Genomic DNA, 20,573 nt, shown 5'->3' on the forward strand with positions numbered 1-20,573 from the left:
ATTTTTAACATTCTACAATTCAGTGTTGCAGCCTCAACCTCATTCTCCTCATAAAATTAAAAAGGATCCTCATCTTTCCTCTGGGTAGCAATACGAGGTCTCATCTTCCCCTTCCAAGCTCAAAATTCTCCAAAATTCAAATTAGATCATTCAGAAAACCAGTGCAGACCTCTAATGACATCATACAGTGTTTCTGCTCATACATCAATTACTGTTTAGAGTATTCCAGGCTATTTTTAGGATGAGTGATTACAAGATCTTTTTAAAAATCATAAAGACAGACTGAGAAGCCTCAGTCATTAAAACTTCTGCAGTAAATAAAAAGAACTTGAACAACTCTGCTGAGTCAGGTCCTCCTCCAAGCCTTGTAGAAAGTTCTGCAAAATACAGAAAATCTCTGCAGGGTCAGAAAATAAAACGGTGCCCTGACAAACCTTGACAATTTAGCCCAAATGATGAAGAATTAATTGACTCAAGAGGCTGAAGCTTGAGATCTACAGATTTCCCAGTCCTGTCCATAGAGTCAGAACAGATCCTCAACTCAAGAGTTTGGAACCAGGCTGAATCCTTGTTTTCCAACAACTGAGGGCCTCATACAGAACACCAAGTTTTTGTTAGAAGGTGGAGACTGATTACATGAAAAATGATAAAGTCAACTGAACTGATGGGACTACAAATGGATGGACAGGAACTGTAGCCTGCAGGAAAAGTAAAATGCAGGATTTGCTGCAAAGATGAAAGAAATGTGTGAAAAATTAAACTGAGTTAGACACAGCCACCTTGGGGAAGGTGAACCAGTGTGTTCCCACACAGAAATTTTGACAAAACAACAATGCAACAGTTCCAGACCATGTGTTTTATCAAAGAGAGATTCGGTGGTTTGCTTTTTAGTCTGACAAAATGGAACTAAAGAAACAAGTTTCAATATTGAGGAAAATGTCTCCCAGTGATAGTTTATGAAGCCAGAGATATAAAATCACATTCATTCCAAAACATTATTTTTCAGGAAGATATAGTTCAATCTTGACCATCTACCATGGCAAAACTCTTAGTACATTTTCCAAAGTGACTTTGAACTGGCTTGTGCTACTTTTTGTAGCCTCAGGGACTATTATTTTGGAGGAGTGAAATGATGCATTTTCACTTTTACACATCACAGGGACTATAACCAAAGTAACAACAAGATTTATACACTGTAGGATTCTATTCTATACCACAGCAACGCACCACACTTATTAATAATCTCTGTCTTAGTTTCTCTTTCTCTCCATCTGGTGTTATTTCCGTGCATCCTTCAGTAACTTCAAATTTGAAACCATTTTTCATTTTCTCGTGTCATTTTATTTGAAGCATATGCTTCAGTTATCATCTTTGTCTGCATGTGTGATATCAATAATGATTCTATACAGAAAGAGTCAGATTCCAAAGTCTTTATAAGGTAACAGCTTGCCTCAGCAACATGGGCAGTCTACAAACTATTTAAATCAATTAGACTAATTTCCATATTACTCAACCTGACACAGACACTGTACACCAGAATCTAAGTAAACACATATAGACAAGTAAAAGAAAAGCTATTTGCAAACACTGTGAAACACCAACAAACAGATTAAATGAAGATTACAGCCAAAGCCGCATCAAATCCCAGCCACTGATCCACCTCACGTCGTGTCCTGACCAGCAGGAAACACCACAAATATTTCCCAGAAAGGTGTAAGGAATTCCTTGCAACACCAAGCTGGAAAGTAAATGGTAAAAAAAGGGATCACTTCTACCTAAATGTCACCTATGTCTGGTGGATGAACGCCCTCGAGAATCCGCGTTCTGCTTCACCAACAAAGTAATCCCCGGGAGATTTCCTCATGTCATCACACTCCAGTTTTGTCCATTACACAACCCTCTTGTAATTTCTAGTAAAATCAAGTATCTTAATTAACACACTACCATATGGCACCCATTCAAGACAAAATTTTTCAGTATCAAACCCGTTAATAAGAAAAGATAAACAATTAGTTCTTTAATATCACGGTCTGTGTGTCCTCCTAGTGATAACTATCTGAAACTGCACTGATCCGCTGCTGCAAGCTCCTGCCCTTGCTTTAACTCTTAATTTCCTTCATTTCACTTTGATTTTGGGAAATTCCAGCTGCCAAGCCTCATACTGCTGTTACTCACCCAAATAAAGCTCCCACAAGCTCAGCACTAGGGATTCACTGGGGATATAAAAATCAAGATGCAAAGGTAACTAGTAACTACTGCACAGCAAATGTAAAACCAATAAAACAATTTAATGTTTCAGAAGAACACACAAAGTGTAAAGTACTTCAAGGTTTAGGATTTTAAGCAACATAGAAAACTAAGTGACCCTAACACAATTTTCAGCTAAGTTCTATGTGCCAGTTTCACCCAAAGACAAAACTTTTAAAATGTGAATCAACACGAATGTTCCTCCAGTGTGATCACTGCAGAAGATTCATGGACTTCATTTCTACAGTGCAGCTGGACTACAGCTCTGCAGGCCAAAGGCTTTAGGCCACTTTATCTAAACCCTTTTCTATCACAGGTTATCTCATTTCATCCAAAACAGAACTTTATCTAGGTTTTTTCCCACCTGTCAGGTGGTCATGCACTCACCCGAGAACTGAAAAAAAAAAAAAAAAACTAATTAAAGAGATATTCCCAGATTATTTCACATCAATTACAACACCAACCTACAGAGAAATTCAAAAATCATCAAGGGCTCTACCAGACTAAAAGTTCACCTGGACCTCAAGCAATACAACTTTTTGGGATAACCTGCAATTCTTATGACCACACGTCGTCCTCCCCAAGACCCAGGATAAAAGAAAATACAAACCAGAAGGTGAGGATGTTGGTGTCACAGCTACAAGTTTAAAACCCAGACAATGACAGGAAAAAAAATGTAATATCAACACAACAGTGAACATGAATACCTTGAGGGAGTTTAAACCCCTGGCTCTTCCCACAGGGGTGACAAAAGCCACAAAGCTGAATTTTAGGAATCTCACTGCTACAGAAGACGTTTGAGACATGTAAGGGTTACGACAGACAAGCTATTGACAAATGCTAATTACCAATAAAATTACCATGGAAATTCACAGGAATGTTGCCAACTTTAGGTTGACAGGCAGCATGTCTTTCTGGAAAGAGAGTTTATAGCTGTTACAAAACAGCATGATGACTGGCTAAAACCACAGTATTGTTAAAAGTGCTTATGAATTTAAGAACTTTTTGTATTTAAGAATTTCCCATTGTTATCACTTCTGTGAAGTCTGGAAAGTTGCAGTATATTGTGCATGGTCATCAAACAAAATAACCTGATTTGATATTAGTGAGTGTATTACTAACCCCAGAAATTCACATTTATCTTCAACCTTCAAAGTGACACATGATGTTCAAACACTCATTTTCACAGCAGAATGTCTTTATTTTCATATACTGCAACACTTAGATAATTTATAAATAAAAGCACTCCTTTAAAGGTGTTCTAGCTAGTCTTTACTCTGCTAGGTTATGTACTAGCCTTAAGTAGTATTTTAGCTAATTACTATGAAGAAAAAAATCCTCACAAAATAAAAAAAATATTCAACTCTAATATTTCATCCAGGCATTTTAGGATTATACTGTTATTTTAAAAAAATACATACACTTTTGAAATATGTCACTTCATCTAATCTGGTTAAAAGAATTAAAAACAGAGACATAACTTTATTAAAACTACATTAGAATTCTAATTCTTCCTTCAGACATGCTCTTCATCTTTCCTGGTTCCCACACATGCTGACCTGCCAGAGTTTAGTTAATTTATATTGCTCTGTGAGGACCATATTTCACTTCAAAGAAGGCATTTTGGTTGGAATCAACTCTTTTACATTATAAATGTCATACAAAACTGTGTTCTATGTGATGAGTAATAAAGCTTGGCTGCCTGTTTCCTTTATCACACACACATATATAAGCTTGGGGGTTTTTTATTATTGCCAAATCTTTCATGTCTTACCGAAATTTGATGGCTACTTCCATCTCCTGAGCAACAAGAGACAGGACAAGAAGAAATTGCTGCAATTTCCACCAGGGGAGGTTTAGGTTGGGTATTATGGAAAATTTCTTCACCAAAAGGGTTGTTAAGCATTAGAACAGGCTGCCCAGCACATATCAGACTTCCCATCCATGCAGGGATTTAAAGGACACGAAGATGTGGCATTTGAGAATGTGTTTTTCTCCAGTGCTGAAGGAATGGTTGGGCTCCATGATCTTAGAGGTCTTTTCCAAGCCTAATATTCCATGATTCCCAAACACACAAGTTTAGAAGCCAACAACAGCATGAGAACTTTGCATTAAAAAAACAGAATTATTTAATTTCAACAGGTTTTGCAAGTAACTAATTGCTTTTTACATACTTGAAACTCAACAGGAAAATAGGAACACGGAGCGATTTTGCTGATGCTGGTTTTACCTCATTATTTCAAACCTGACTGCATCACTTGCCAGTGTATGACTCAAAGTTTGCTAAAGCCTGAGACTATCAATACTTTCTACCTGTCAGACTGTGTTTGTTTCCATGCTCCCACTGCCTGCTTTGGGTTTTGTGAGCCCAATTTCTCTGTGGAACCTTCTCCAGCACATCCTGTGCCTCCTGCAGCATCACCCTCCATTCCAGGGGATCACTATCCTGCACTGCTCTACAAGCTCTGCAGTAGAAACAAAAGTCAGGTGGTCAGGCAGCAGCAGAAGGAGGAAAAACAGAAATCAGCTGAGTTTTTCTAAGAAGTACATTTTTAGATGTACCATGTAGAAGGTTTTCAGGAAGCGGCTCGTACCGGAAGCCAGTGACCTCACAGCTTCATGTAAACACCACACAATGACAACATGAAAAAGAGCAGTATTTTCTCACTGCTTCTTTCTTTTAGCATGTTCACTATTCACTCAATGCCACCCAACAATGAAAACTGCAGATCAAAGGGATCAGGTTCTTACAGGTCTAAAAATACAGATCAATGCAACACTCCTGCCATGTCCAAGCAGTTAAACACAATTAATTATCTGTAATATCACAACCTTTCAACGATTTTCTTACATTTTGAATATTAACTCCATTGTGCCAAGTCCCAACAGGCAAATGATGTGACTCCTCACAGCCACGCCAACCACCAAAAATCCATATATTCTCTATCAACCCACCCTTTTCCTTCCCTTCCAAAACCACCTGTCCCTACCTCTTAGCCACCTTCTAAACCATCATGTCCATTAATTACCTTTTCCTCATCCTTCCAAAGGATGGAACCAACTGTTAAATGCCATCACCTGCAATGAGAGCTGTGTTTCCCCATTCTTTTTCTGATGTGAATTGACTGAAGACTCTTTGAAATCTATTTATCACTGTCTGACATGGGGCTTTCAGGTTCTATTTATCTCATCTTTTAAAGCAGGTTTAATCCTTTCTCCGTTCTTTACGTTGTTTCTTCTTTAATGAACTCTGCCAAGTTTTTGGATTTGAAGCCATTATTGCTACCCAGATTACACAAAAATGTAACCATTCTCTTATGAGCTCTTGTACCACTGATTGGAGGAACGCCCTCAAATCTGCAGGATCTCTGTCTTGTTTACCTCCCTGAGCAGAGGATTCCCAAGTGAGCTGCAACACCTTCAAGAAGACCACACCATCTGCTTTTTAAATCCACCCATATTTTCTGGGACAGTTTTGAATCTTGCTAAAAGAGAACATGCAAAAATCCATTTTTTTCAACACATGGGCTGCACTAAGTTCTTCACAGGTAACTAGTCATGGTCTTGGTTGGTGGACATGTGTAGATGCTGAGAATTATAAATTTGCCAGGTTGAGGTAAGTTTTGAAGTTTTTTTTCCCCCCACTAGTAATCCTGGATTTTGTTTATGGCTTTTGATAAAACTGAATTAGGAAAGGAGAACCAGGAGAATGTACAAAAAGAACTTAAAAAACAGATTATTTATTATTAAATAATAAAAGTAGGCTGAATTTCAACAGCAGCAGATGTGCAGTCATATACCTGGGTAAAATACATATTCCCACCAGGTGAACAGCTCCTTTATTTGGAAACTATGAAGGAGGAAAAAAACCCTAGCCCATTACTACATGACCATGGATCATCAGAGTGACACACCTGCTAAATAAAGCAACTGTAACCCCAATTTATGGCTGCCTGGAAAATTCACCTAATTACTGTGCATGCCCTGCTTAAGGGAACTGGATTCATACTGGAACATGGAAAGAAAGGTGGTTTTAGGTAGCAGGAATGGCAGCAGATGCAACTTCTGTGCTTGGCAGATTTACCTGGCCCATTTCACTGCAAACTTAAGAGGACAAAGAAAAAAAAAAAAAAACACAAAGAAAAGAGGACACTGTTTGACCACTAGCCATAGCCTTAGACCCAAAACTCTGATTTCTCAGCCAAGATCAGTGTCAGCAGTCACAGGACAGTGGCTGCTGGTTCTTGCTGCCTCCCAGAATTGAAGAAGGAGGATGGCAGAGCCTGGACAAGCTCCTGCTCTGCCATCCTCTCCTCCATCCATGGTTTGTGTTCAAGCATTCAATGCAGGAATCAGCTGAGAGCAGAGAGGAGAAGCAGCACCTGCAGCCTCCACACTGGGAAACAACAGGGCAGCTCCAAAATGAAAGGCAGGACCACGAGGTTTGTGAGGCAGGAAATGGAGGGCGAGCCCAGCACTCGTTTCGTGCAGCCTCAGCTGCAGCAAACAACAGCAACAAGATTAGGAACAGTTCCTGAAATCCTGTTTGTGCTTTGATGAACGATTCCAAGTGCATGTCAGAGCCCAGCAAGGCAAGCTGAACTCACCACAGACGTTCTGGAGGAATACAGAGATCCTCAGGGAGGGACACTGTGTCCCATGCTGGTTTAACTGTTCTGGCTGCAGGCAAAGCAAGGTGCAACACCAGCTCTGAGCTGAGCCAAGAATGCAGAGCAGGCACAGTTTGGGAGAATGGAAAATTCAATACTGAATGTAGACTAGAGGCTTTGTTTGCTTACCTGACTGAAGAGGTAGTAACTGATACAGTTCCTGGTCATAAAAGCATTAGAGTAATAAATACAAGCAAAGAGGCATAAGGCAAACTCTGCCATTATCATGAAAAAGTGAGCATGAAACAGCTCTTCAAAATGTTAGGCTGGCAATTTCAAGACTTTTAAGATCCTGGTTGCTCTGAAAATTGGAGTCTTTTTTCTAATTCCAATAATGGAAGTAAAAAAACCCTGTCCTTAAGATGGAGTTTGATATTTTAAAGTACAAATTCTATAGCAATTATACAACATCAGGCTTCCTATATCAAGTGACCAGACTTGGAATCCTAGGAAACCATTCCCAGTTCAATATTCTTACTAGCAGTTAGTATTAATTCTCAGGAATATCACAAACACCATCTGCAATAACTGCCTTAGACAGGAAACCAAGGTAGGGAAAGAGAATTATCCAATACTGAAGAGATTATGAACAAAACTGACCCAATCCAAAGTTCTGCTATTTAAAATAACCCCTTCAGCAATAAAAAAAAAATGAACAGGAACTGCAAGATCATCCTTCAGAAAACAAACAAAAACAGATATTGTAATTCTCTGACTGAAAAAAAAAAAGGTTTCTTCTTCTTAAGAATTCCTTCTCTTAAGAGAAACCAGAAGAACATACATAATAATAGACAGAGAAAGGGAACTGGTCACTAGCTATTAATGGAATACCTTACTAAGAACAGGAATACATGGATAATGCTTCTTCATGTTTTTTCACATCCAAATGATCAGTAATAACATCTGCCACAATAGTTCACTTGTTATTTCATCAGTACAAACACACACCACTGCTACTGAGCAAGTGAGAGCACTTCCAGCAGCTGAACTCCCCCAAACACATCAAAAGCAACACTTTTAACACCTTAAATACGTTGTAAGATTCACACATGCACTAGGGCAACATAACCTCACTGAAGATCTAATTTAGACTAACAGAGAAGTAATAAGGACTGCTAATTTTACGGGCAAGCAGCCTAAAACATTTCTTTGGATGCTAGAAGTCCCTGGAGGAATTTCTACGTTAGTAATCAGTCAAACCTGAATGCCCCAAAACATGATAATTAAAGGGCAGAACAAATCCTTTAAGAGAAAATAACCATAGTTACAAATGCATGGTAATGAGTCATGTTAAAAGAAAAACAAAATATTTCCAGTATGTGAGCCAGATGACTGCTGGACCACATCAGTTTATGGTAAAACACACGAACAGATTTTTAAACATTTTAAGATAAGCTCTTCAAAAGACAGCATTATCCTGGGCCAACACATTAATCTAGTGGCAACACAAAGATATATCTTTCCATGAAATCTAAATTTAAGATCCATGCATTATTCCTGCACTAACTTCTGCACTACAGCTCCAGGCATTTGACATCCCTGAAGTTAATTCCTCCATCAATTCCAAGTTTCTTTCAATAAAAGGCACCAAACCCTTCTGTGTTTACACAACCAGGTTGAACACCAGCACTCATTAGGAAGAGCAATAAGCAAATCAACAGGAAGCACAGCCAGTTGGAAGGATTATGGAAGTTCCCAGTAGAAATCCAACATTTATGAAGATGAGACAGCAAAGTGGAAGCCTCAAAACTGCTGCTTCTTCTTGGAGCTGAGCACGAGGTGACATCTTCCCAGATGGATACACAGCTATCTTGCCCACCAAGAGGTAGGTAATATAGTACTATAATTATATAATAATATAACACAGAGTTTCTAAAAGTAAACTGACAGGCTCCTAAAGTTAGCAAAAATGCCTAATAATATGTACTAGGAACATGAATTAGTAATAAGCAGATATAATATAGAAAAGTTCAATGAACTCTTCAAATTTGATTTTTGTGTACAGAGGAAACAGTTCTGTTTGACTTTTTATATTAAGCTGTGGACATGGCAGCACCAGGTTAATGGCTGGACTCAATCTTAAAGGTCTTTTCCAATCTGATTTATTTTATGATTCTACTCTGGTCTCCCTATGTAAGCCACTCGTCTCTTCTTCACAGTCTCTGACTTTTAAATCTTACCCATCTGGGGTTTCTGTGTTTCTACACTGTGCTCACAGACATCACAGATTCTCAGAGAGAAGAATCCCCTCCCTACCTCCTCTGCTGTGCCCTCAATGCTGGTGACAGTGACCCACACCCCCCAAATTCCCCAGGAGCAAAGGTGGCTGTGGATTCATCTCTGGACATCCCCTTTCCCTGCAGGGCTGGACAATCCCAGGCCTCCTTCTCTGCAGGTCCAAATCTTATTTACAACACTCACAGGAGATGAGGGACTTAGCAGCAGAACTGCAAATACAAACAGCTTGAATTCTGAGCTACCAGTGCAGCTGGTTAACATAATGTAATACTTAAATATGCTCTTAAAAACCACAGGAGGGATTCAGCAGTAGATGGTACTATTAATATATATATTACTTAACAAAACCCTTGAGAGACACAGAATGTAGAAGTAGAGGGGTCAGCTGAGTAAGATTAGCTGAAAAAACATGTATTTATAATCTTCATCCATTTTAAACTAAATGCTAGCAGGGAAATTCATTCTGTAGTCAGTTATGCAAGAAAATCATTCTTAAAATCAAGTATGCTGAAAACCTTCATCCATCTAGCATACACAGCAGAGATACCAGGAAAACATAATTTACAACCACAGGATTGGAAATCACCTACTTACAGGCCCTGGTCTAGAGGAAAAAACTGGAAGGATTATTTCATAGGAAGAAATCCTTCCCTGTGAGGATGGGCAGGCCCTAGCACAGGGTGCCCAGAGAAGCTGTGGCTGCCCCTTGATCCCTGGAAGTGTCCAAGGCCAGGCTGGATGGGGCTTGGAGCAGCCTGGGACAGTGAAAGGTGTCCCAGTGCATGGCAGAGGGTGGCACTGGGTGATCTTTAAAGTCCCTTCCGACCAAAATCATTTTATGACTCCACAATCCCATTCTTAACTCCAGAAACCTCTAAGTTATCAACCACACTGCTGCAATCCATGGAACATTGCCTTAAGCAGTGCTGAGAGCCCAGGATGGATTTTGCCCATCCCTGTGCTTTGGATACCTGGTGGCAGTGATGGGCAGAAGGAAATAAAACACTCATCAGGATGGAAAGCTGACCTCAGGAGTCTGACTGCAACTGGATGAACAGAGAACCTCCCTACTACTGCCCTTCCCTGCTGGAATTTCTGCTCTTGCAGATTCTTTCTTTGCATATCCAGAATCAACAAACCACAAAGATAACCCAGCTCTCAGGAATGAGGCAAAGTCTCCTTCTGCTGCAGGAAACGCAGAAAAACAACTGAAGAAAACAGACAAATCACGAATGCCACTTGCAGGGAAAGGACAGACTTAGTCACCTCATTTTTGTTTCCTGCAAGGCAGCAGCAGCCTGAAAACAAATCCTAGTATGGACACTGACTGCAGGTATAACCATGAAGGAACATCTCAGGGGAAAAGTCGTGAACTGGGAAAGAATCACTGCAATCTCTTTCAAAAACATGATGCGTCTCTGTCCACATGACCAGAAAGAACAATGAGCAGCTGAACAACACTGTTTAAGATCTTTACAAAGATTTAAGTATCAAATATGAAAACTAAATAAGCCAAGCACAGCTTGCCCAGGAGAAATGTTGCAGGCCAGAAGACGTGTCACTTTTATACGTAACATTAGAGCTATACAATAATTAATGTTGACACAGCTACCAGAGAGACTGCATCTGAACGTCTCAGAGCTGAATTACAGTTTTCATCTAGTCAGGGAGATTTTTCTGAAGTAGCAGAATTAGAAAAAATACCAAATTACAATTCTTGTCTACCAGGAATTGTACGCACATCACAAACCTGTGCTCCAAAGCAGACTTTACGTTGGGTAAATACAATTTTTTCATGGAAACTGATCTCACAAGAAACTGCCAGAAGACCCATTAGCACTTTATCAGCCCATAGCATCTGGAACAGAATTAAACCTCTTCATGATATAGGAGTACTTTGTAATTGCAAAAGAGAACATCAACAAAACTGATAAATACAACCAGATATATCCTACAGAGAACTTGACCAGGAGAACATGAGACATGACAAATCATGTTTATAGTATTTACCTGATCCAGGCAACCAGGAGAATAATCTTCCATAAACCTCCTCAGAGTAACTTTAACCACAGGAAAACAAAATTTGCTTCACAGGAAAAGGCTGCAAGGGCTTGTTTTTGAAACCAGTGGTCTTTAAATGACAAGGGATTGCACTGTGTCCTGGAAAGGGGGAAGGGCACAAAAAAGCTGAAAAATGGAGCAATGAGAGCTCCAATTCGGAGCCTGAAATCTGCTGCAGGAATCACACTGCACATCTGCTTGCAGTAGTGAAGGGCTGGATCCTGCCATCCAGGCTGCACAATGAGGATCTATTTTCCATGCTTCTGTAATTGAAAGAGTGCTCTGACAGATGCTGCTCTCCCATCACAATGCTGGAGGCCTGGGTTAACCTATCAAACGTCCCTACCAGCATTTTCCCCCCACTGTATTACACAATTTTGGGCTCCAGTACAAATTATTGCTGCTTATAGATGTGACTCATTCACTGCTGAAGTAATACTGCTTTTGAGGAATTCAGCTTCATTCAATAAATAAATAAATAGCATTTCAGCTCACAATTCCTTGCTTCTCCACAGTCACCAGCTCTGCCTTTTTTGTCTCCAATATTCAGCAAGGACTTTCCCGTGAATGTCAGCACTTCTATTAACAAGGACTGGGAGAACAGAGGTCTCCACTCAAATCCTACTGAAATAGTACAGCTGAACTCTGCCCTGCTTAACTCCTTTTAACATCAACACCAGCAACACATGAAACCTGCAGTTTCTTGGAAACCAAGAAGGCCTTTTCCTAAGTCACAAAACCACAAAGGAAAATAAAATTTGCCCCTCCTCCCCAAAAACTTACAATTATCTTACTATTATTAATAAATAAAAATAAACCAAACAAAACGAACCACAAAAAAAACCCCACCAAGAACAAAAAACCAGACAAATAAAAAAAAAAAAAAACCTAAAAAAAAACCCCAAACCCAAAACAACAACAAAACAAAACCAAAACAAAGAAAACCCACAACAGAGTTGTGCTATAGTACAGGCTGATCAGAACAGCAGATACAGGCAGTGTTAATCCAACCTTATTATTGTTTCATATAGTGTCAACACCAAACAAATCTAAACCAAATTTAAGTGCATTAACATTCAAAATACTGATTTTTAGATCAATATTGTTTTAAAACCGTCTGGATTACCAAAGGCAGACAGGGCTAACAATCCAAATGTTAAATCTATTTTATGGGAAAGGTGCACAACCCCCTGCCAGAATTAGTTGTGGCTCCGGGACAATAACCTTTGGAGAAGCAGCTGATCCCATAATGCTGGATCCACTGTTTGGCTTTCAGTTTATCCAAACAACCACCGGCTTCCCTGAACAGATGCCCACGGAGAGAGATGAGAAGGGAAGAGCAGGAATGAGATGCTCTGCCTGGAACAGGGGCTCCAGGAGGAAGAGCAGGAATGAGATGCTCTGCCTGGAACAGGGGCTCCAGGAGGAAGGTAGGCTCTTGGAGCTGGAGCTGCCGAGGAAACGCCAGAGACTCCATCCAGGGAGCCCACACAGCAATCCCTGGTCTCCTCCGGCAGAGGGCAACGCTGGAAAAACCGCCTGGGAAGGAGCGGAGTATTTATTCCATGGAAGCGAGGCACCACCGGCATCTGCCTCGGAGCGCCCGCAGCTCCGCGCGGCTCCAGCGCTGCCGAGGCTTCTCCTCCGCACGGATCTCCCGTGCCGGCCTTTCACAGAGCGAAAAATCTACCTGCTGCTTCCCACGTTCGGAATCCCGCTCTCTATCAATGGGATAAATGCAATCCCGATCGCTCCAGGGTCCTGGAGCACCGCCACGAAGCCAGAGAAATTAGGATGTAAGGATCGCCCAAGAGCTACGGATGATCCATCAATACGCAGCCGAACACTGTGTTGAAGTTATGCTAAAATTTAAAAAAAAAAAAGGGGGGGGGTGGAGAACGACACTGCAGAATGATACAGCAACTACACCCTGCCTGCTCAGGAGCATTAAGAGCGCTTTCAGTTTACAAAACACAGCCAGATAATAGCAAGAAATGTCCTTTTCCTCCTCCTGCTGGAAGTAAACACGGTGGCTGGAGGCTTCGTCTCCCTCCCAGGAGAGCTGACAGCTGCTCACATGAGCTGCTGCGTAGCAAGAAATCTCCCAAGTTCCAATAATCCAAACACAAGGATCCCTCCTGCTTCAGACACGTCTCACCAGCACCTGATCACCGGTGAACACCCTCCTGTGCTGATGTAAATAATCATCAGCATAAAACCCAGGGAAATGCTTGTTTTCTTTCTGAACCTCGGTTTGATTTTGCCTTGTTTCCTCAGCACACTGGAATTTATCCAAGGCCAGCACCTGCCTTCAGTTTACAACTCTATTTTTGCAGAAGCTCCTGGAGAAGCTACTACAGTTGTGTTAAAATTCAGCAACCTGAGCATAACGCAGGTATTACTCAAAACAGCACATTTTAGGGGAATTCCACACAAAATGCTATTAAATGAACACAAAAATCATCTTGCTTTTCTGAAAAATCTGAAAGCTACCAAAAAATATACCCAAGGACAACAAAGATAAAAAAGAATTAGCCCCAATTCAAGGTATATTTTCCAGAGAGATCCAAATGTGCTCCACCTATTCCAGGAGAAGTTCTGTGGATGATGTTAATTATAATCATTATAATGATGATAATCATCTAATAATATGATTATTATATTTATATTTTGCTAATGATCATTACAAAAAACAAGGATTACTTGAAGCTCTGCACTAAAACTGGTACATCTTGGTGTAGCTCACAGGTAAATTGGGGCAGAAATAGCTAAATTTTGTAACACCAGAAATTTATGTTTATCAGGATTCCTTCTCCCCATCTTGTTCATCTCACCTTCCACCCCCCCCCCCCCGACAACTGATTGCTGCTTCTGATAATTGGCAAGATGACACAAATGAAAAATAAAATAAAATAAATAATAATATCACGTCACTGTTACTGGCAGGCTGACTTCACAAGTTTTTTGTTTAGATGAGACTACTGTTCAGCACTCTGCACATGTAAGCACACCACAGGCTTGGCTGCAAGAGAGCAAGGATTTGAAATATAGGACAGAAAAAACAGGATGACTGCTTCAGAATTTACCAACTCTGCTGATTTTCTACGCAATTGCACAATTTATGTTCCCTAATAGGACCTGCTCCTTACACAAGACACATTCAGAGGAGTGTTTGTAAAATCAGGGCTTACAATTGGTGCTATAAATGCCCTCTCAACCATTTGTTTCTCAATTTCCTTTGCTTATATTTTAGTAAGAAATTTGTATCACAGTAGGAATTGGGGGAAAAAAAAAAAACAACACAACCAAAGCATTTACCATGGGCTCACTAATACTTCACTAATACTTCATAATTATGAAAAACCAATTCTCAGGTAACAGTACATTGAAATTCAGCCCACTGAGAGACAGAGCAGGACCATCTCTCTTTATCCAAATTACTTCCCACAACTCATAAACCACTGTCAAAAGAAAACTTCAGTGCCCACATTAACCAAAATTATTTAAAACAGGAATATTATTACAATTATCGCCTTTGTTTGTCCTGCCAATTAAATCAGTTTTATGTAAGAAACTTGGATTTTCAGCTTGACTGCTTTATTACCATCATGAATATTTCTGCCACACAGACGTCACCATTTCAGGCATTTCCAAACTTACGTTTGGGAACAAGCACCACACAGGGACATTTAAATTCCTTCCAGAGCTCTGAGAAGTTCATGAAAATTCCTAAATCAGGACCCAGTGCAAGTGTTAAATTCCCAGATGAGGAATCTAAGGAAGGATGAAATCTCTGACCTTGGTAAGGGTAAAACTCAGCACAAACAACTCCCATTTCCAGCCTCGCTGTTAGACAACAACACTACGTCTGTTGGCTGAGGTGCAGCATCCTGAGGGACTGGAAAAGGACAGGGGATTTTTCACTGCATTTGAAATGAAATCCAAAGCCGAAAGAAAAATATTGTTTATGCTGAAATTCATGACAAAGAGTTGCAACCCCATTAATTCCATCTCCAGCCATTTAGAAACCCACGAGTCAGGATCCAAAATTATCATCAAACTGACTTGAAAGAACTGCTGGGGAGAGGCTTTTTTTTTTTCTTTAAACTTTCAATTTCGGCATTCCTGTTTGCAAGTGCTCGAACCCTTTATGTGACAGTATTTTCAAGCTCTTATTCTGGTGCTACTAATAATTCCAGGAGCAAGATGTTTATGGAAAAACACCGTGCAAATATGGGATGAACTACAGCCAGTCATGCTATACACGGGGTCAAAAACCATGATTCTGTGTTTTTATTTATAAACACAAAAGAAATATAGTAAACACGTGATTATAGCAATTAAGACTAGCTTGGATTAAAGAAATCCTCTTAATTTTAACAATACAGGAGCCTAATACAGCATAAACAGACATTTTTTAAAATAAGTTCACAATTTCCCTTTTTATTAAAACTGACGAAAGGTTTTACTACTTCCTACTGCAGAACCAATACAAATACTAATTTCAATATTTCCTTTTCAGTTGCATTTTGAATACTTCTGAAGACTAAAACATCGAGCTTTTTGCCACCAAAACTGACAAGGCATAAGACCCTAATATGACACTTTTTGTGTACCTTAGAGAAAAATGGAGATTGTTTCTATAAAAACTGACATAACACCTATTTTTCATAGCCCTTTTTTTTTTTTATATGGTGTATTTGTCACCAAAACAGCTCAGTGGAACACAGTGTGCAGCACACATTGTGCTTGTCTCAAGCTGACAGCAAATCTAGAGAAGGTGAACCAAATTACAAAACAAAAGTATTTTTCCCCCCCTTCTCACCACCTGACGAGATAAATGATCTTAGTTATATTAAAGAGAAATGGGATGGGGGATCCAAAGGGCTCGTTTTATGTTAACTGCATCTCACCAACAAAAAGAGAGAAAGCAATTTCCTGCTGCATCAATTCCATGCCAGCACTTCCACGCACACTCCGAATTGCGAGGCGCCGGCACGCCGCGCATCTCCAGGTATCCTCACATCTCCAGCACGTCAACTGCTCCCCAGCAATTTCCTCTATCAAGGCAGGGCTCTTTCCCTGCCCCCAAAAATACAAAGATAACACAGATATGCCAGCACGAACCACCCCGGCTGAATAAACATCTTTCTGTAGGTAACACCGTGTCGAATTACTCCTGTAAGCAACACAAAGCACCAGCTCTCTTTCTCAGGACATGTGTCACCACCCCAGTTCTTTCACCACTGCAGTGCCCCTCACTCCTTTCAGGAATTTGTTATTTTCAGGGTGGATTTCCTTCCTCACCCACAGTGGTCAATATCTGGAAGTTCTCATCATTTCAGATTGCAAAAAATTGTACTGGAAAAGTCAAGATGGTAGAGAAGTTGAAGAATGTGAAATATCATAAACTATTCCTGATCCATTTACCGGACTAGAGCAGCATAAAACTGCAAACCTCATCTTTCTATCCTCCTTCTCATGTTCTGTATTTATAGGGTATTAAAAACCTCCTCCTCCTGAGCAAAGACTTGTTTCTAGTGCAACACCAAAGCAGTTTTAAATATCTGTGTATAGTTCTCACCGTTATAAAACCCTCTCTTCCTCTTCTCAACCCAGCCTCGTTGATCTGCTGTTATTTAACTCTTGAAGGCTACTTGAGACTCACCACGTTACTAAAGGTTATGTAACTCTTAAAAATACACTGAATTTTACATTTTTGAGCTGTACAATAGAAACATATGCAACAAAACACACAGTTGAGGGGTTTTCTCCCACCTCTCCTCCACTTATTCTAAACCAAAACATCTCAGGGATCTAGAATAGTGGATTTCTATTTTTTTTTCCAGCTTGTCAGCCACAAATCCAGTGCAGAAAACAGTATAATGAGCATAAGCCTACAGAAAACACAATGTCCTTTCCTCTGTGGCTTCCCACTGACCCTGAGTTGTCCACTGCCTGCAAAGCCGAAAGCTGCTGATCTAGAACCGAGTATCCTCTTACTGTTTGCTCTGCCACCCGAGAAGTTGCATTAAAATGGCATCACGTTCCTTAACTCCAAACTGACTCGCCTTTCTCCACATAACCAACTAACACCCCGTGCTCCAGAGCCTTTCATAAAACCTTATTCCCAGGAACAACCACCCAAAACCAAAACACCATCGTTAAAACGCCTTGTTTTGCCACGGATTCGAACGTGGAGCAAGACCTTCACACGGAACACTGCCCAACCCACCTATAAATAGGCTCAAAGCTCCAGGCTCAGGAGACTGAGAGCTCCACATGATCCTTGCAGCGTTCCCCGGCTTCACCTACATAAGAGCCGTGCCGTGACACTGCCAGGCTGGGCAGACACCGAGCTGCTGCTGTGGCTTACGCAGGAGAGCACAGAGGGAGGGGAAAGAAGTAAAAAAAAAAAAAAAAAATTAGGAAAAAAAAAAAAACCACTGGGCATAAACAGCTCTCCTCGGGAGAGAAACACCTCCCTCTCCGGAGGCCAGAGCCAGCCACGGACAGGCTGTCACGGCTCGGCCATGACAGGAACAGCAGCCAGGGACAGGCCCTTCTGTGAAGGTTTAATGGGGCCAGGGCCAAATGGACGCTGACGGTGAGCAAGGGCCTGGGGGCAATGGCAAGAGGATGCTGGCCGCATTCCCTGACATGGGGGGATTCAGGCTCCATGGGCAGGAAGCCTGAGTCAGGCCCAGTCAGACTCCTGTGGGCTAGGGGGCTTCAGGCTCTACCCAAGCTGGCAGCCAGTTCTGTTCCCCATCAGACCCCATAGACAGGACAGCTGCAGACCCCCGTGTTCCCCATCAGACCCCACAGACAGGACAGCTGCAGACCCCCCTGTTTCCATTCAGACTCCCCCCCTGGACAGGAGGGCTCCACACCCCGCAATGTCACCCTGTTAGATCCCATAACAGGCCACCTCCAGATCCCCATCAAACAACCCCACCCCCAAGGCCAGGAGAGCTGCAGACCCCACGGTCCCGTCAGACCCCCAAGGCCAGGAGAGCTGCAGACCACACGGTCCCGTCAGACCCCCAAGGCCAGGAGAGCTGCAGACCCCACGGTCCCGTCAGACCCCCAAGGCCAGGAGAGCTGCAGACCCCACGGTCCCATCAGACCCCCAAGGCCAGGAGAGCTGCAGACCCCACGGTCCCGTCAGACCCCCAAGGCCAGGAGAGCTCCAGACCCCACGGTCCCGTCAGACCCCCAAGGCCAGGAGAGCTCCAGACCACACCGTCCCCATCAGACCCCTCGGCCCCGGGGCCACGTGACCGGCCCGAGGCGCCGGCACGTGGCCCCGACCGTAACAAACAGGCGGGTGGGCGAAGGGGGGCGATGGAGGGGGGGCCGAGCTGCGCTGCGATTGGTCGGAAGGGCGCGGAGCGCGCCGGGGGGGCGTGTCCCCGCCGCGCCGCCCCGGCGATTGGCCGGCGGGGGGGCGCGGTGGGCGTGGCCGCCACCTCCCCCCCTGTGCCCCCCCCTCCCGCCCCGCCGCCTTGGTGCAGTGCTGAGGAGGCGCCAGGCGGGGGCCGTGCGCGCTTTTCCCGCCCTCGGCGGAGCCGCGGGACCCCCCTGAGGGCGCCGCTCCCTCACACCCGCCATGGCTGCACCGCCGTCACCCCCGCACCGCTCGCGGCACCCGGAGCTGCGCCACTCAACAACCGGCGGCTGCCAGGTCTTGTCCCCGCACCCCACTTCACTCTCAGCCCCGGCAGCGCCGCACGCCACGAGTCCGCGGAGTATGGGACCGCTCTGGCGCTCCCCACACAACCAGCGCTTCGGCCCCTCTCCATGCACGCACCCACCTGTGGGGCGCCCTCAGCCGCCTCCATCATCGCCCTGCTTAAAGCGCTTAAATATCCCCGCGGCGGCACCGTCTGTGTCACGGACCGGGGCTGCGAACGCCAGTGCGGCCCTCCCCGCCTCCCCCCCCCCCCCGGCCCGCCCCGCTCCGCATCTTGTTTTCTCCATACGCACTTAGAAATGCGTATGGAGAAAAGCGGGATCGGGGGGGCACCGCTGTTATTCCCGCTCTAATCGGGATATCCACGCAACACCGAGGAAAACAACGCGGCGCAGCCCCATTCTTTTCCCCCCAACCACTCCGCGCTGTCACTTGGCTGCTTCCCCCATGTCGCGACGCACACACCCCCCCCCCCGCCATGTCGCGACAGCGCCCCGCGCACCTGCCGCGCCGCGTCCCCCCCCCGCCCCCGGCCAGCCGTGTCCTACCGGGTTTGCGGGGAAAGGGACATTCGGATCTCCCTCCCCGGAGGAAGCAGCGCGATGCCGGCGCTCCCCCAGGTGCGCGGGGGCTCCGCGGGTGCGGAGCGGGGGGAGCGGCGGGGAGGGGGCGGCAGGAGCCGGAATGGAACCGGGATGGAGCCGGGATGGAGCGAGCCTCCCTCCCCCCCAGTTCCCCGTCCGCCCCCCCCCGCCGCTTGTGTTTACCTCAAGTTTGAATTTTATCTGCGCAACATGAGCTGGAATGCGGACATGGAGGGCGGGAGGGCGCGCACACGCCCGGCGCTCCGCGGGGACACCGCGGACACCCCGCGCACACACACCCCGCAACCCCTCCGCGCACACACCGCGCCCGCGCCCTGCGCCCCCCGCCCCGGTCCCGCCGGTAACTTACCTCCGCCACCGGCTCGCCTCCTTCTCCTCCTCCTCCTTCTCCTCCTCCCCGGGGGAAGGTGCCGCCCGCAGCCCCATCAGCGGGGCGGACACCGCGCTCCCGGCGCGCCGAGACAGGTGCAGCCGGGGCGGGCGGGTCGGGGGGCACCGCCACCTCCCCGACGCCTCCCCAGGCTCCCCCACTGCTTCCCTCCGTCCCTCCCCACGATGTTGTTTCGTTATATCATGTCCATCATGTGACACCCGGAGGCCTCTCTATGGAAACTTAAAGGGGACTTTCACGTCCGCCGCCGCCGGACCCGCCGGTACCCCCGGGGGGCAGCGAGCCCCGCCGGTGCCTGCCTGCCCTCCCTCCGCTACCTCCCTTCCCTCCTCGGGGGGCTGCGCTCCCTGCTCCTACCGCCCTCTGCTTAAATCAAGTTGCTGCGCTTGCTTCTTCTATTATTATTTATTACGGGTTGATCTGATGTTTGGATTTTAGGGGTTTTTTTCTTTTTCCCCTTCTCTTTTTGCAGAAAGGAACAACCGGGGAATAACCGGCCGGGCAGGCACCGTGCGGAAGGATGGACCCCGCTCCTGGAGGCTGCGGGATCCGGTGCTCGTCTGCGGCCGCGGCGGGTCTCCGGTCCTGGAAGAGGCAGAAAAACAACAACAAAAAAAATCCAAAACAACCAAAAGAGAAATAAAAATAATAGAAATAAGGCGGAA

General features: G+C 44.3%; 1 long non-coding RNA gene across 4 annotated transcripts in view; it reads right to left on the reverse strand.

Annotated features, from left to right (window-relative positions):
• Positions 1 to 20,130, reverse strand: part of LOC132327896 (uncharacterized) — a 121,278-nt gene extending 101,148 nt beyond the window's left edge. For 3 of the 4 annotated variants that reach the window (XR_009486647.1, XR_009486646.1, XR_009486644.1), the window contains exon 1: positions 19,867 to 20,130. This is a non-coding gene — a long non-coding RNA (uncharacterized LOC132327896). Of the gene's footprint in view, positions 1 to 19,460; positions 19,590 to 19,866 lie in introns of those variants that run through there. The other variant, XR_009486645.1, reaches the window with a different exon arrangement.
• Between the last annotated feature and the right edge of the window lie 443 nt (positions 20,131 to 20,573).

This window comes from Haemorhous mexicanus, chromosome 5, assembly GCF_027477595.1.
Source record: "Haemorhous mexicanus isolate bHaeMex1 chromosome 5, bHaeMex1.pri, whole genome shotgun sequence".
Taxonomy (NCBI): Eukaryota; Metazoa; Chordata; class Aves; order Passeriformes; family Fringillidae; genus Haemorhous; species Haemorhous mexicanus.